At 45.7% G+C, this 11,618-nt stretch overlaps 2 long non-coding RNA genes across 2 annotated transcripts in view; one reads left to right on the forward strand and one right to left on the reverse strand.

Moving 5' to 3' along the window:
• LOC139023600 (uncharacterized) overlaps nucleotides 1-11,618 on the reverse strand; it is a 457,670-nt gene that overhangs the window by 160,391 nt on the left and 285,661 nt on the right. The gene's annotated exons all lie outside the window — the stretch shown is intronic.
• On the forward strand, nucleotides 2,850-9,771 carry LOC111957463 (uncharacterized). Its single transcript, XR_002876392.2, has 3 exons — nucleotides 2,850-3,144; nucleotides 8,406-8,531; nucleotides 9,494-9,771. It is a non-coding gene; the product is annotated as an uncharacterized lncRNA (long non-coding RNA).

Consider the following 11,618-nt stretch of genomic DNA (forward strand, 5'->3'; position numbering starts at 1 on the left):
AGAAGTAGCATAGTAGTAGCAGTAGTAGAAGTAGAAGTAAGTAGTAGTAGTGGTAGTGGTGGCAGTAGTAGTAGTAGTAGTAGTAGTAGAAGTAGCAGTAGTAGTAGTACTAGTAGTGGTAGTGGTAGTGGTGGTAGCAGTAGTAGTAGTAGTAGTAGAAGTAGCAGTAGTAGTAGTAGTGGTAGTGGTAGTGGTGGTAGTAGTAGAAGTAGCAAGTAGTAGTAGTAGTAGTAGTAGTAGTAGTAGTAGTAGTAGTAGTAGTAGTAGTAGTAGTAGTAGTGGTATGGTGGTAGTAGTAGCAGTAGTAGTAGTAGCAGTAGTAGTAGTAGTGGTAGTGGTGGTAGTAGTAGAAGTAGCAGTAGTAGTAGTAGAAGTAGTAGTTTATTTAAAGGGACCATGTGCAATTAAAAACATTTCAGACGGTAAAATATGATGTTAGCATAAGAATTAGCTAAACACAGCTCATTTTTATCCACAGTCCACAGTCCCTAACAAAATAATACAAGTAGTTACATGAATGATGTGATTAATACAAGGACAGCTTCTTCATGTAAAATCGTATTGGGAATGCAAGCATGGTGAATCAGACAAACAAATGACAAAATAAGCATATTGCTGAGAGCTACTGTTTTTTCCAACCAAATCAATTAGTGACTTAGCCTGTTGGCTAGACTACAGTAAAGACGAGACAGTTATGGAATAAAAAATAACAAAAACACAGCCCATTTTGATACATGTGAAGGATGTGAAGGATATGATAAACATAATTCAATTGAATTAAACGTAATGCTTCCGTGGCCAGTGTTACAATCAGTGTTTGCCTTATGTCATTCAGATCTAACCAACATGTGATTAATCTCACACGGTTATTTATCAACCCCAACATTTGAATGTGAAACAGATGCAAACCAAAAAAGTGACACAAATATTTCCTACAAAACAAAGTGAGTGCTAATGGCATTTATTATTTATAGAGCAAGTCTATTCCAATTAGTCAAATAGCAAAAAGTCTGATGTTATCTAAATTAGCTTTCATGTGAGATTTTCTACCCTTAGTCTTTTATTTTCTTTGCTGGAGGCCGAGCTTTGTTCCCCTTTATTTTATTTACCGGCAACCTGTTTTATTTATTTATCTGGTTACAGAAGTTGCATTTTGACCTTGATGATTATACAGCATAAGTGAATTGAAAATGGCATTGATACACAGAAGCCTGTGGGCTGGCCCCGAGGGGTTATTCATCTGTGGCCACCTTCACAGGGCTGCACTTTTGCTATGTCACATTTCTGTTTCCTCTCTCTCTCTCTCTCTCTCTCTCTCTCTCTCTCTCTCTCTCTCTCTCTCTCTCTCTCTCTCTCTCTCTCTCTCTCGCTCCTCTCTCTCTCTCTGCTCTTCTCTCTCTCTTCTCTCTCTCTCTCCTCTCTCTCTCTCTCTCTCATCTCTCTCTCTCTCTCTCTCTCGTTTTCATTGCGCGATTTCTAAGGAGGGCAAAGGGAAAGCCTTTTGTGGCTGTGGAACTACTTATAAACCTCCAACCTCAGCACGTACGCACATACACCACGCTACACACACATATACACACACACAGACACACACACAGCACACAGACACCACAAACTCGTTCATCCCAAAAGTGCCACCCTTGCAACTCTTGTTAAGACTGTAATAAAAGCAGTAGTTATTCAAATTTTCTCAGGGAGGGTATTTTGGTTTGCATTGTTCTGTGTATTGCCCTACTTGCTATTGTGTTGCCAAAGGAAAGCATTCATTTTTCCCTCAGTGTAATGATGTGACAATGAGTTCCTAATGTTTTTTACGTGTGATGTCTCACAGAAATAAATAGATGGACCAAGTTTTTTAAAAAAACCCAAAGGGCGGGGGGGGCCTAAAATAAAAAAAAAAAAAAACGAACAAAAAATACAATAATACATATTTTATAGAAACGCGTATCCTTGAACACTGAGCTACATGGCTTGCAGTGATGCTCTTCCTTCCTCAAAAAACCCGGGGCACAATCATTTCCCTCTTTCTCTCCTCTTTGTCTCTCTCTCTCATTCCTCTCCCTCACAGCCATATCACTTTGGCGCCTTAAAAAATGTGGAATCATTTGATGTGGCTACAGAGCATGATGGCTGAATGGGCCGACGATGGCATATAGTGCCATGTTACCTTGAGTCACTTCATGCCGATTCAAGACGCCTAGGCAGTGATCAGAAATCATTTCCATCTAATGGTCGAGGGGAAATGAGGAACAAGGTACAATGTGTCCCCAGTCCCAAGCTCTCAGGTCAGCCTCCAACCACAGAGTAAACCACAACCACCGACAGCGCCATGCAGTACCTTCTTACTCACAAGCACTCTTGTCCCCGGGGGCCACAGGCAAGGAGAGGTGGGGTATGGTTATGTGTGTGTGTGTGTGTGTGTGTTGTGCTGTGTGTGGTTGTGTGTGGTGTGTGTGTGTGTGTGTGTGTGTGTGGTTGTGTGTGGGTGTTGTGTGGTGTTGTGTGTGTGTGTGTGTGTGCGCGTGCGCATAAGCGTAGCTGCTTGTGTGGGTCTATCCGTGTGTGAACAGTGCATAATCATCCATTCCATTCACTTACCTTATCATAACGCTCAGTTTGTTTTCTGTTGTTCTGTTGCTGACACATTTCCCAATCATTAGTTGCGGCTGTATTTGTATGTGTCGATGATTTGGGGCTGTTAGAGAATAGTGTTGTGTTATTCTCGCTACTGAGCAGGATCTATGGCATGTCAACACATTCAGCTGACGCTCAACTGTGGACCGGCAATGGGATTTTGTTTTCGCTGTCATATCACATTCCGCACACTCCATAGGTTTGTGTTTCTCTCCCAAAGTGTTAGCTTTCCTCACGCCGCTCACATTTCATTGCTCTCACAGTGGAATGATCCAGAGGTATTGGTCAGAAGGAGAAATATCACGTATTATTTCTCAATGATTTTCTTCACTGGCGTTTCGGTTAAAAGCAATGCTGCTGCAGGGCGACAGGTCAATCATGGTCAATTTCCCTGCTTGGCCCAGTGCCACATTGAGACAAGCAATGCAAGCTGGGTGAAAACAAACCTGTGTCTCTGCTGTTAAAACAAAGTCTTCCGGAATTGAAATCACACTATTGTACAATTAACTGGTGAGTGATCAAATGTGTGCACTGTTCCATCTCAAGAACTAGTGTGGGACTATTGTGTAGCCTTGTTACCGTCACATTTTAGAATGACTTATAGTACAGTTTCTGTTTATTTTGCCCTATGGAACTTGAAAGAATCCTTGGCTGAGAGTAGTTTACTGGATATTATAGGCATAAGCACACTGCTCATAGTATCTAAGCTGGATTTACAGGGTTTATAGAGTTATAGGATGAACGTGGAACATCAAGTCCCCTCTACAGTTAATGCTATGTTCTGGCTACTTCGATAATGCAAAGAGTTGATGAACATCCTGCACTACATCTTAACATTTTAAATCCCCTCCAAATATATGCATTTGCTTGTGTAAATGGTACAGGAATTAGGCTGTTTACTTAATTGGTCATCGTCGAATGCCCTGCTTGGCTACTGTACCAACATGATATGTATGTCAGAAAATGTGTAAATTATTCTGATGAAAGTGGTTTAGGATATTAGTGGTGGTGGTCATATGCAAAACAAAATGTACGTTCGATTTTTTTGGGGTTGTTTGTTTAGCGACTGTTCACCTGTTTCCATTATCTCTATCACACCACTGCAATGTGTGTGTGTGTGCGTAAGAGAGTGATAGAGGGAGCAGGAGATGGAAAAAGCGAACTAGGTACAAACGTGGTGTGTAAGAGGGTGGACAGGGTGAGGAAGAAAGCGAGGGAGCTCGCCGGCTCTCTAATGTTCTCACTGCTGCCCTCTCAAGAAGCCCAGATGGAACTGCTGTAGTGTGCTGGGCTGGAGTGTGGGGCATAGTGTAGGCCGAGCGGAGCAGCTGCCATCCCAGATGATCCATGGTCTGTTCCTCTTCCAGCACATTCTTACGTAATTATCTATGATAAACTCCTCTGCAGTCAAGCCACAATACCGCATGTCAGTGTCTTGGCTTATGAAACAAAACACAAAAAAGCCACACACACGCAAGCGCATGCACACACACACACGCACACATGAACACAGGCACACACACGCGCACACGGATACACAACACACACAAAAGCAAAACTTTCTGCTGCACTGACAAGAGCACGTGTGTTTATAGCCAGCCAATCCTTGGCCTAATCCTGGCTTCCATAGCGACACACACAAGGTTCAGCAGACTCCACTGGTTTCTGTAGTGCCCAGCACTTTCCCCTCTCAGCAGTAAGTTCCTCAAAGTCCCTGTGACAAAGAGTCTGCAGAAGTGCTCAGCTCCTCCAGAGTACCATGCAAATCACTGTCCCCATTTCCTGTAAACACCCATCTTCCCTCCAAAATGAGACATATTGTTAACGCTGACCCTTGACTTTGTCATTACTTCTGCTCATTTACATCGGGCTCTTTGGAGGATGCCACATGCCAAAAATGTCATTGGTCATACATTTTGAATCATATAGGTTACATTACCATTGCACTGTTCAAAGCTGCTTTTTGAGTCTACAAATTGGGGGGGGAGGGTTGAATCCCGCGGCTTCGATTTGAGGAGGATTGGTAACCTAATATAGCTGGGTATTATTTAGCCCGGTGCCAACATGGCCACAGACAGGGGATGACAATGGCGCTGCGGCAGAAGGAGAGCCTCTGCCAGAAGGATGAGAGGAGGTGAAAAGAAGAGYYGGGGGGGGMGGGGGGTTCATTAGCATAAGCAGCATGATGCCCGGACCTTTTCTGGAGTAGCGTGTTTACACCGCCGAGCTTGGCAAGGGCCCACTCATTTTATAGGTCTGTGTGTGTTTAGGGGTGGGTGCAATAATGAGGATGTGTCTCTCTGTGCATTTGCATGTGTGCGCGTTTGTTATGCATGTGTGATGTCTGGGGMGMGGGGGGGGGGGGGGGGGYTTTTGGCTTCGGCCCCCGTTTTAAAGAGAAACGCGACAGAAAGCACATTGGTAGGCGATCCCCAGGAACGATCAGGTTTTAGAAGGACATAGAATAGCCCTGTTTGTTGAACGCTGGCTCCTTTCATTCCGGTGAGGTCATTTTCACAGAGCAAACAGGGACTCTCATTATCAACCTGCACCTGAGAGGTCAGAACCTGAGCCCCTCCCCTTTCCCCCCTCCGTCCCTCCCTCCCCGGCTACCCCTGGTCGGCAGTCGGGTTTATTAGCGCAGAACATCTTTCCCAGTGACTGAGCTAGCCCTTATTGTCTACAGCGGTCAGGGTCAAGTCAAGGGCGCTCAGCCTAGATTGGAATCATTTGTCACATGGTCCTGTGGCGGAGCTGATTTCAGCAGGGGCTAGGGAGCATTTTCCAGCCTCGCACAGCACCTCTGACATTAGGAGCAGGGTGCAGCCAGTGGACTAGGCAGATGGCTCCACATATTACATCGCCGCAGCTTGCCAACAAAATACATTTTTTTTTGCAAATGAGAGGAAAAACGAAATGGGAGACATCGAGTACAACAAGGAAACATGCTCTCTGGGCAGTCAGCATTTCTAAGGGTTGAAGCCATTTCCGGCGCCCCTTTTGACAGTCTAAAATTGCCCCATGAGTGACCGTAATAATCACTACACCTTTCAAGTCAGGAAGGAAAAAAACAATTCAGTTGGGTGCTTATTGCTTAACTGGTGTAACGGTGCAAAGTGTTGCAATTTAGTCTGGGAACACCAAGGTTTTTTTCTCCCAGGTCAGCAGGAGCTTGCATGAACAATGGGTGGTGCTGAGGTAGCATGTGGAAAATGACTTTAATACGCCATATAGAATGGCTTATTGCTTTGGTCAATAGGCTGCGGTGAAGATGGTGTATCCTGCCGCTTGGGAAGGTTAGACCTGTCAGTGGCCTCGGTGACTGATATGCCCAACCCGCTTATGAGGTCCCTAATGGAAAAAAACTGACAAGCAAAGTTATAAAGGTTACATATGACACATACCTTGCTATTAAGCTTTAGATTAGTCCAAAAAAAAAATCCTTTTACATGTAGGCTATTTCATACATGGTACAATGGATGTCATAACGGCACTAAAGCTTCAGTGACACGAAAAGCTATTAAATAAATAGATTTTTTTTTTAAAGCCTGAAGCAAATGTATAATATTTTTTCACCAATTCAAAAGAGATGAGAGAAGAGGTATGTTTCTCTTCACAGGGGGCAAGTGCAGGGGTGAGGGTCAGAGAGAGACTAGCCACGTTGCCGATGAACAGCGCAGCTGTAGAAAGCATTGAAATATGGCCCTTTTGTTTTCTCCTCTGCTCTAATTGGTGGAGATCTCGCCTCTAGTCAGCTGGGGCTGCTAATGGAACCATACTGTAGCAGAGGTCAAAGGCCACACCTCAGGTCACAACTCAGTCACAACACAGCTAAATACACACAAACGCATTTTTTTTTTTTAATACAAAAATGTGCGGGTTATTGCAGCTAAAGTGCAGTAGTAATGGAAGTGATTGTAATATTACCGGTATCCACTTTTTAAAAATGTATTTAAGCGCAAAACACACAAAAAGCTAATTGAATGACCTCATAAGAGGCACTGGGTAAAAGGGATTTAATCCAGAAATACGTATAGAATTTAAAATCTGAAATGGCCACGTTTGTTTTTAATACATTTGATGATGTAACCTTGAAATCCAGTCAAAACCCGGAGAACGTGGACGCCGCAGTGGACTTGGAATACTGGCGTATAAGACACCAAGAAATCTCTCTGTTTTTAGTCATGAATATGGAGAGTCTTTGGGTCTGGTATTGATGTATCGCACAGAAATTCCACTGTTGGCAACAGTTACGAGAACATATAACACTATGAAACTGATGAATGCATTCTGAAGATAGTTCTGTTAAATTATTCTGCTCGATTTCTCTTCACTTTGTGGTTGTGTTTCTCAGCCCTGTTATCTGTGCTACAGCCATCTGGTATACAATATAAACTATACCGAGAGGTGGTTTTATTTGACATCTTTGTAATTGTTTGGGACAACACTGTACCCGGCAGGGGGCGATTCTCACTTGGCTCGCTATTAATCCTCAACCAATCAACCCCACAAGTCACCTGACCCCGGGCCTCAAAGTGTTCCTGGGGTCACCCTCAACAGATGTAGAGGTCACGCTGGTGGCGGCATCATATCTGCATCTGTTTCATACATCCTGAGGTTAGCGAAACTGGTGGAGGGAAGGCGGGAGGCAGGGATAGAGAGAGAGGTACTCTTACATTTTACAAAGCTCATCCCCATGTCAGAACTAATGCCTTTCAAACTCAAAGCTAGCGGCTATGCTAGCATCAAAACTTGCCTGGCTGTTCTACGGGGGCCGTAAGGGGTAATGGAGTGTCTAACGTATGCAGCTAGCTGCCCGACGGCGGTGTCCCTGCCTGTGTTCCTGGCGGCCATGACACGCCGGAGTGTTCATTTTCATTAACTTAATGGTGGCCCACACCTCTTAAGGGATTAGCTGTTTGAGACGGCTCCTGAGTGCAGACATGTGATACACTACGGTAGCAGAGGGAGAAAGTCTATCTGATCTCTGCCTGAGATAGTGGGCTTTGAGCTATAATTGCCGTGTTAGCCCAAATGATTCTCTCTGATCTCTGCAAACATGGGAGGACAGCTCTGTGCCAGCCATCCGGGCCCAGACACACATACTGTACTGTGTGTTCTGGTAGTGCCCTGTGAGATGCTGGAGGTTAGACCATCTGCTGTGATCTGCATGTCAGGGCTTTAAGTTGGATTTAAGTGTGTCTTTTTCCTCTATGGGTATTTCAACAACAGCAACAACTGTTGTATGTACTCATACAACACAGGCAGATATGTTACCAAACAATTCTGCATGTTCGTATGTATCTTTCAAACCTGGGTGGTATTTCACCTTTATTTTTAACCAGGTAGGCCAGTTGAGAACAGGTTCTCATTATGTCAGTAAGTCATCTCTATCGTCTATATTGACTGGAACATGCCATACATGCGTACATTTGACTGTCGTTTTCTCGTCGAACATTGAACACAGGGCCTGGAAGATTTCAAATGTCATCCCTTATGGAAACTTCATTGTTTTTTCCTTTATTCTCCAGATTTATATAAATTGTCATTCTGCTCCTACTATCCCCCTTTCATCCATACCTTGAAAAGAAAGGGCTATTCGGGAGATATAATGCCCCTTCAGTGAGTGCTATCCCCTGAATGCGTGAGGAAACTGTCTTTGGTTGCCTGCTCCCTAAGCCTTATTGATCAGTAGGCGTTTCTCTCCTCCATTTTTTCAGAGTCACTAAGCTAGCATCAATTCATCTTAATCTGTTTGCTCCTTAAACCAGGAACAAGGCCTGTCGTTGTTCCTGGACGTAGGAGTCTCCGGGCAGGCTTCCCTTAACATCCTGCTTTCTACAGCTCTGCTCCTCCTGGGTGGCAACAAGCAGCTTTTCATATTGAATCAAGTGTTGGTGAGTTCCCCCACACCTCTTTTCCCCCATGCTTTCCCTTTCTCTCCGTTCCACTGGCAACAAAGCGGCCCTTTAATGACTGTGGGATTACCGTTCCAACCTTTTTTAGCTTGTCTGCGGACCTGCCTGTAATCTGACCTCATTACATCCGTGTGACCGGCTCAGGGCTCGCTCGGCACTGACTAAACCTTATCCCTCTGAAAGGCCACAGCTAGCGCCACATAGCTACCGCCCAAGTTGCCACTCACCGCTCACCCAAAGCCATACCTGTCCACCAAGGCGTAGGATCCCTTTTCCTCCCTTAAACGGGCAATATGTGGTTAGAAAAAGAACGACGTGGGCAGCCCGCCACTTGTTTAAGTAAACGACTGAGGGATGGGGGTGGAGGAATGTAACCACTCTCCAATTTGTAGACAGAGCTGTGGATGCGAGGACCGACCGTCCATGAGATTAAAATGATAGTTGTACTCATGTTTTGAAGTTATACAGTGTTTGTTTACAATTCCGCGACTACACACAACGGTATCAAACATGTCTATATTTTGGGTTCTGATTGGGTACGACAGTTGAAGCCCACGAGGCATTCATAAGTTATATTCTTCAAGAACCAATGGCCATATACGTACAATTATTTGAAAAGTCCCAAAATGTATTGTATCAATCCCGGATTGCCCCTTTGACCTCTCAGCTATCAGAGCACAGCCAAGATGAACGGAGGTAGTAGGGTGGTTCCGCAGCTGTGTGAGGGCCCCGTGTCACTGATAAATGTAGAATGGACGTGTTGTTCCACTGCCTCCTAATTTTCTGACAGGGGCTGGTTAGCCACAGGCCTCTCCTGTATCACTCATCCACTGTGCTCTCTCTCTCTCTCTCTCTCTCTCTCTCTCTCTCTCTCTCTCTCTCTCTCTCTCTCTCTCTCTCTCTCTCTCTCTCTCGCTCACTTTCTTTCTTTCTCCTGGCAGTCGGGCTAACACAGACCAGATCCACACAGGTGCCGCAGACTGACAGAGGACACCACACCGATGGAACAAAAATGTTACACAGGTTGTTGCATTAGAGAGCCTCTGTGAAAAATAAAGCAGACTCAGCCTTTTGGACATTGTCTAGTTATTTCAGTGAATTACATTACAGAGATCTAGAATTGAATTGATACGTTTGAATTGAATTGACGCCGCTCGCTGTTAAAGTGGAAACTACTTTTAAGTTGAATTTGTAAAGTGCACCTTTACAAGATACCCCCCTCCTCTATCCTACACCTACCCCAACCCCCTTTCGCCACGAACCCCGCCCCAGCCTTGTACAGTGCATGATGACCTTTGACCTGTGTGTTCCAGGCCTGGCGGTGGGCGAGGGAGGGGAGGACTCTGATGACGGTGAGCTGTGTTGTCAGTGCTCCACAGCCTAGCGGGGCCTAGCGGGGCCAAAGAGCAGTGTGCCGGGGAGGGAGGGGAGTCCAAGGCAGGGCTATTACATCACCCCTATCAGGGCTGATTGGGCTGAGGGTCTGTGCATGCGAGCGGGGCCCACTCACTGGCCCATATGCCTTTAATACAGGACCAGATGTGGAGCTAACCCAACGCTCCAGCCAGTTCCACCGCCCCGCCCCCTGCTCCTCAACGCTCTGAGCCAGCCGTAGCATCCCGGGTCACGCTTAGTAAAAAAAGGTTTCATGGGAGCTAACTGGCAGGCTCAGATGATTGGGTGGAGATGATTTGTATTTCAGATGGCCTCCTCCCAGGATTGTGTGTGTTTGTCTGTCTGTATGTCTGTTCTGTCTCTCTCTCTCTCTGTCTCCCTCTCTGTCTCTCTCTGTCTCTCTCTTTCTCTGTCTCTTTCTCTGTCTTTTTCTCTGTCTCTTTCTCTCTCTCTCTCTCTCTCTCTCTCTCTCTCCCTCTCTCTCTCTCTCTCTCTCTCTCTGTCTGTCTCTTTCTTTCTCTCTCCCTCTCTCACACAGACAGAGGGGAAACAAACGTTTGAAATAAAGGAAGAAAGACAAATGAACTTCTTGGCGGAGGATACAGAACTCATATATTCCTAAAAAAAACGTTTTGGGGAATCGGAGACATACACAATATTTCTTGTAAAGGGAGTTGTATGCACTTACTAAACACAAATAGTGGTTGTATTTAGTGAATTCTAATGACCGCACACAACTGAGGGATTCGTGCTAGATGATGATCTATCTGATAGTATCCAGTGCGACATGCAAGATGGGTAGAGATTTTCATCCTTTGAGAGAAGAAATGGTCATCTTCCCCTGTCACCCTGAACCTCCTCTGTACATAGTTCCATGTACAGAGTTCCATGTACAGAGTTCCATGTACAGAGGTCCATGGCAGGTAACAAGCTGGGAGATGGACCCCATTGCACCGTGATGGTCTGTGCTCTGTTGACCAGAGCGAGCAGAAGACGGTCAAGGGTGGGCCTGGGCAAACACTCCCCCTCCAACTCTGCTAGCAGGCCACAGGCTGCAGTCAGAGGAGCAGCTAACCCAGAACCCGCAGTGATTGTGTTCTGTCACAGAAATCCAATTCCTCCAGCTGTTGTGTTTTTTTTCTAATGAATAGTGCGTGGCAGTGAGCTAATACCTCTCCATCCAGCCATGACCAGCCGTCCAGCCTGTCAACACACTCCGGCCTCTCCTAGATTGGGTATACGCTCACCACCGCATCACGGAACACAGATGACAGTCAATCAGAGGTGGGGTGAAGGGGTGGGGGCATGGAGGGATGGAAGAAGGGAGGGGAGGATGGCCTGGAAGCAGCAGGTCTTGAGTCATGGCGGCTCCTCTCCTCTCCGCAGCAGAGATGCCAGTGCAGTAAGGTCAGCCAATCAGCAGCCATGCGCTGTGCTATTTTTTTGGGAGTGAGGAAGATTATGAGCCCCTCTTGTTGGGCCAGACAAGGCCTTCCCAGTCTGAATTGATCACCAACGGGGCCAGGGACATGTAGGAAGCAGGTTAATAGACACTCATCAGACATCTGCCGCTGTGTTGCCTTCCAATAATCTTCTGCCTGGATCTGCTGCCAGCATTGATGACCACATTTTTCCCCCTCAACTCTTAGTCTCCCCCCCTTCTCCTCCTCT

The sequence above is a fragment of the Salvelinus sp. IW2-2015 genome, linkage group LG33 (genome assembly GCF_002910315.2).
Source record: "Salvelinus sp. IW2-2015 linkage group LG33, ASM291031v2, whole genome shotgun sequence".
NCBI classification, from domain to species: domain Eukaryota; kingdom Metazoa; phylum Chordata; class Actinopteri; order Salmoniformes; family Salmonidae; genus Salvelinus; species Salvelinus sp. IW2-2015.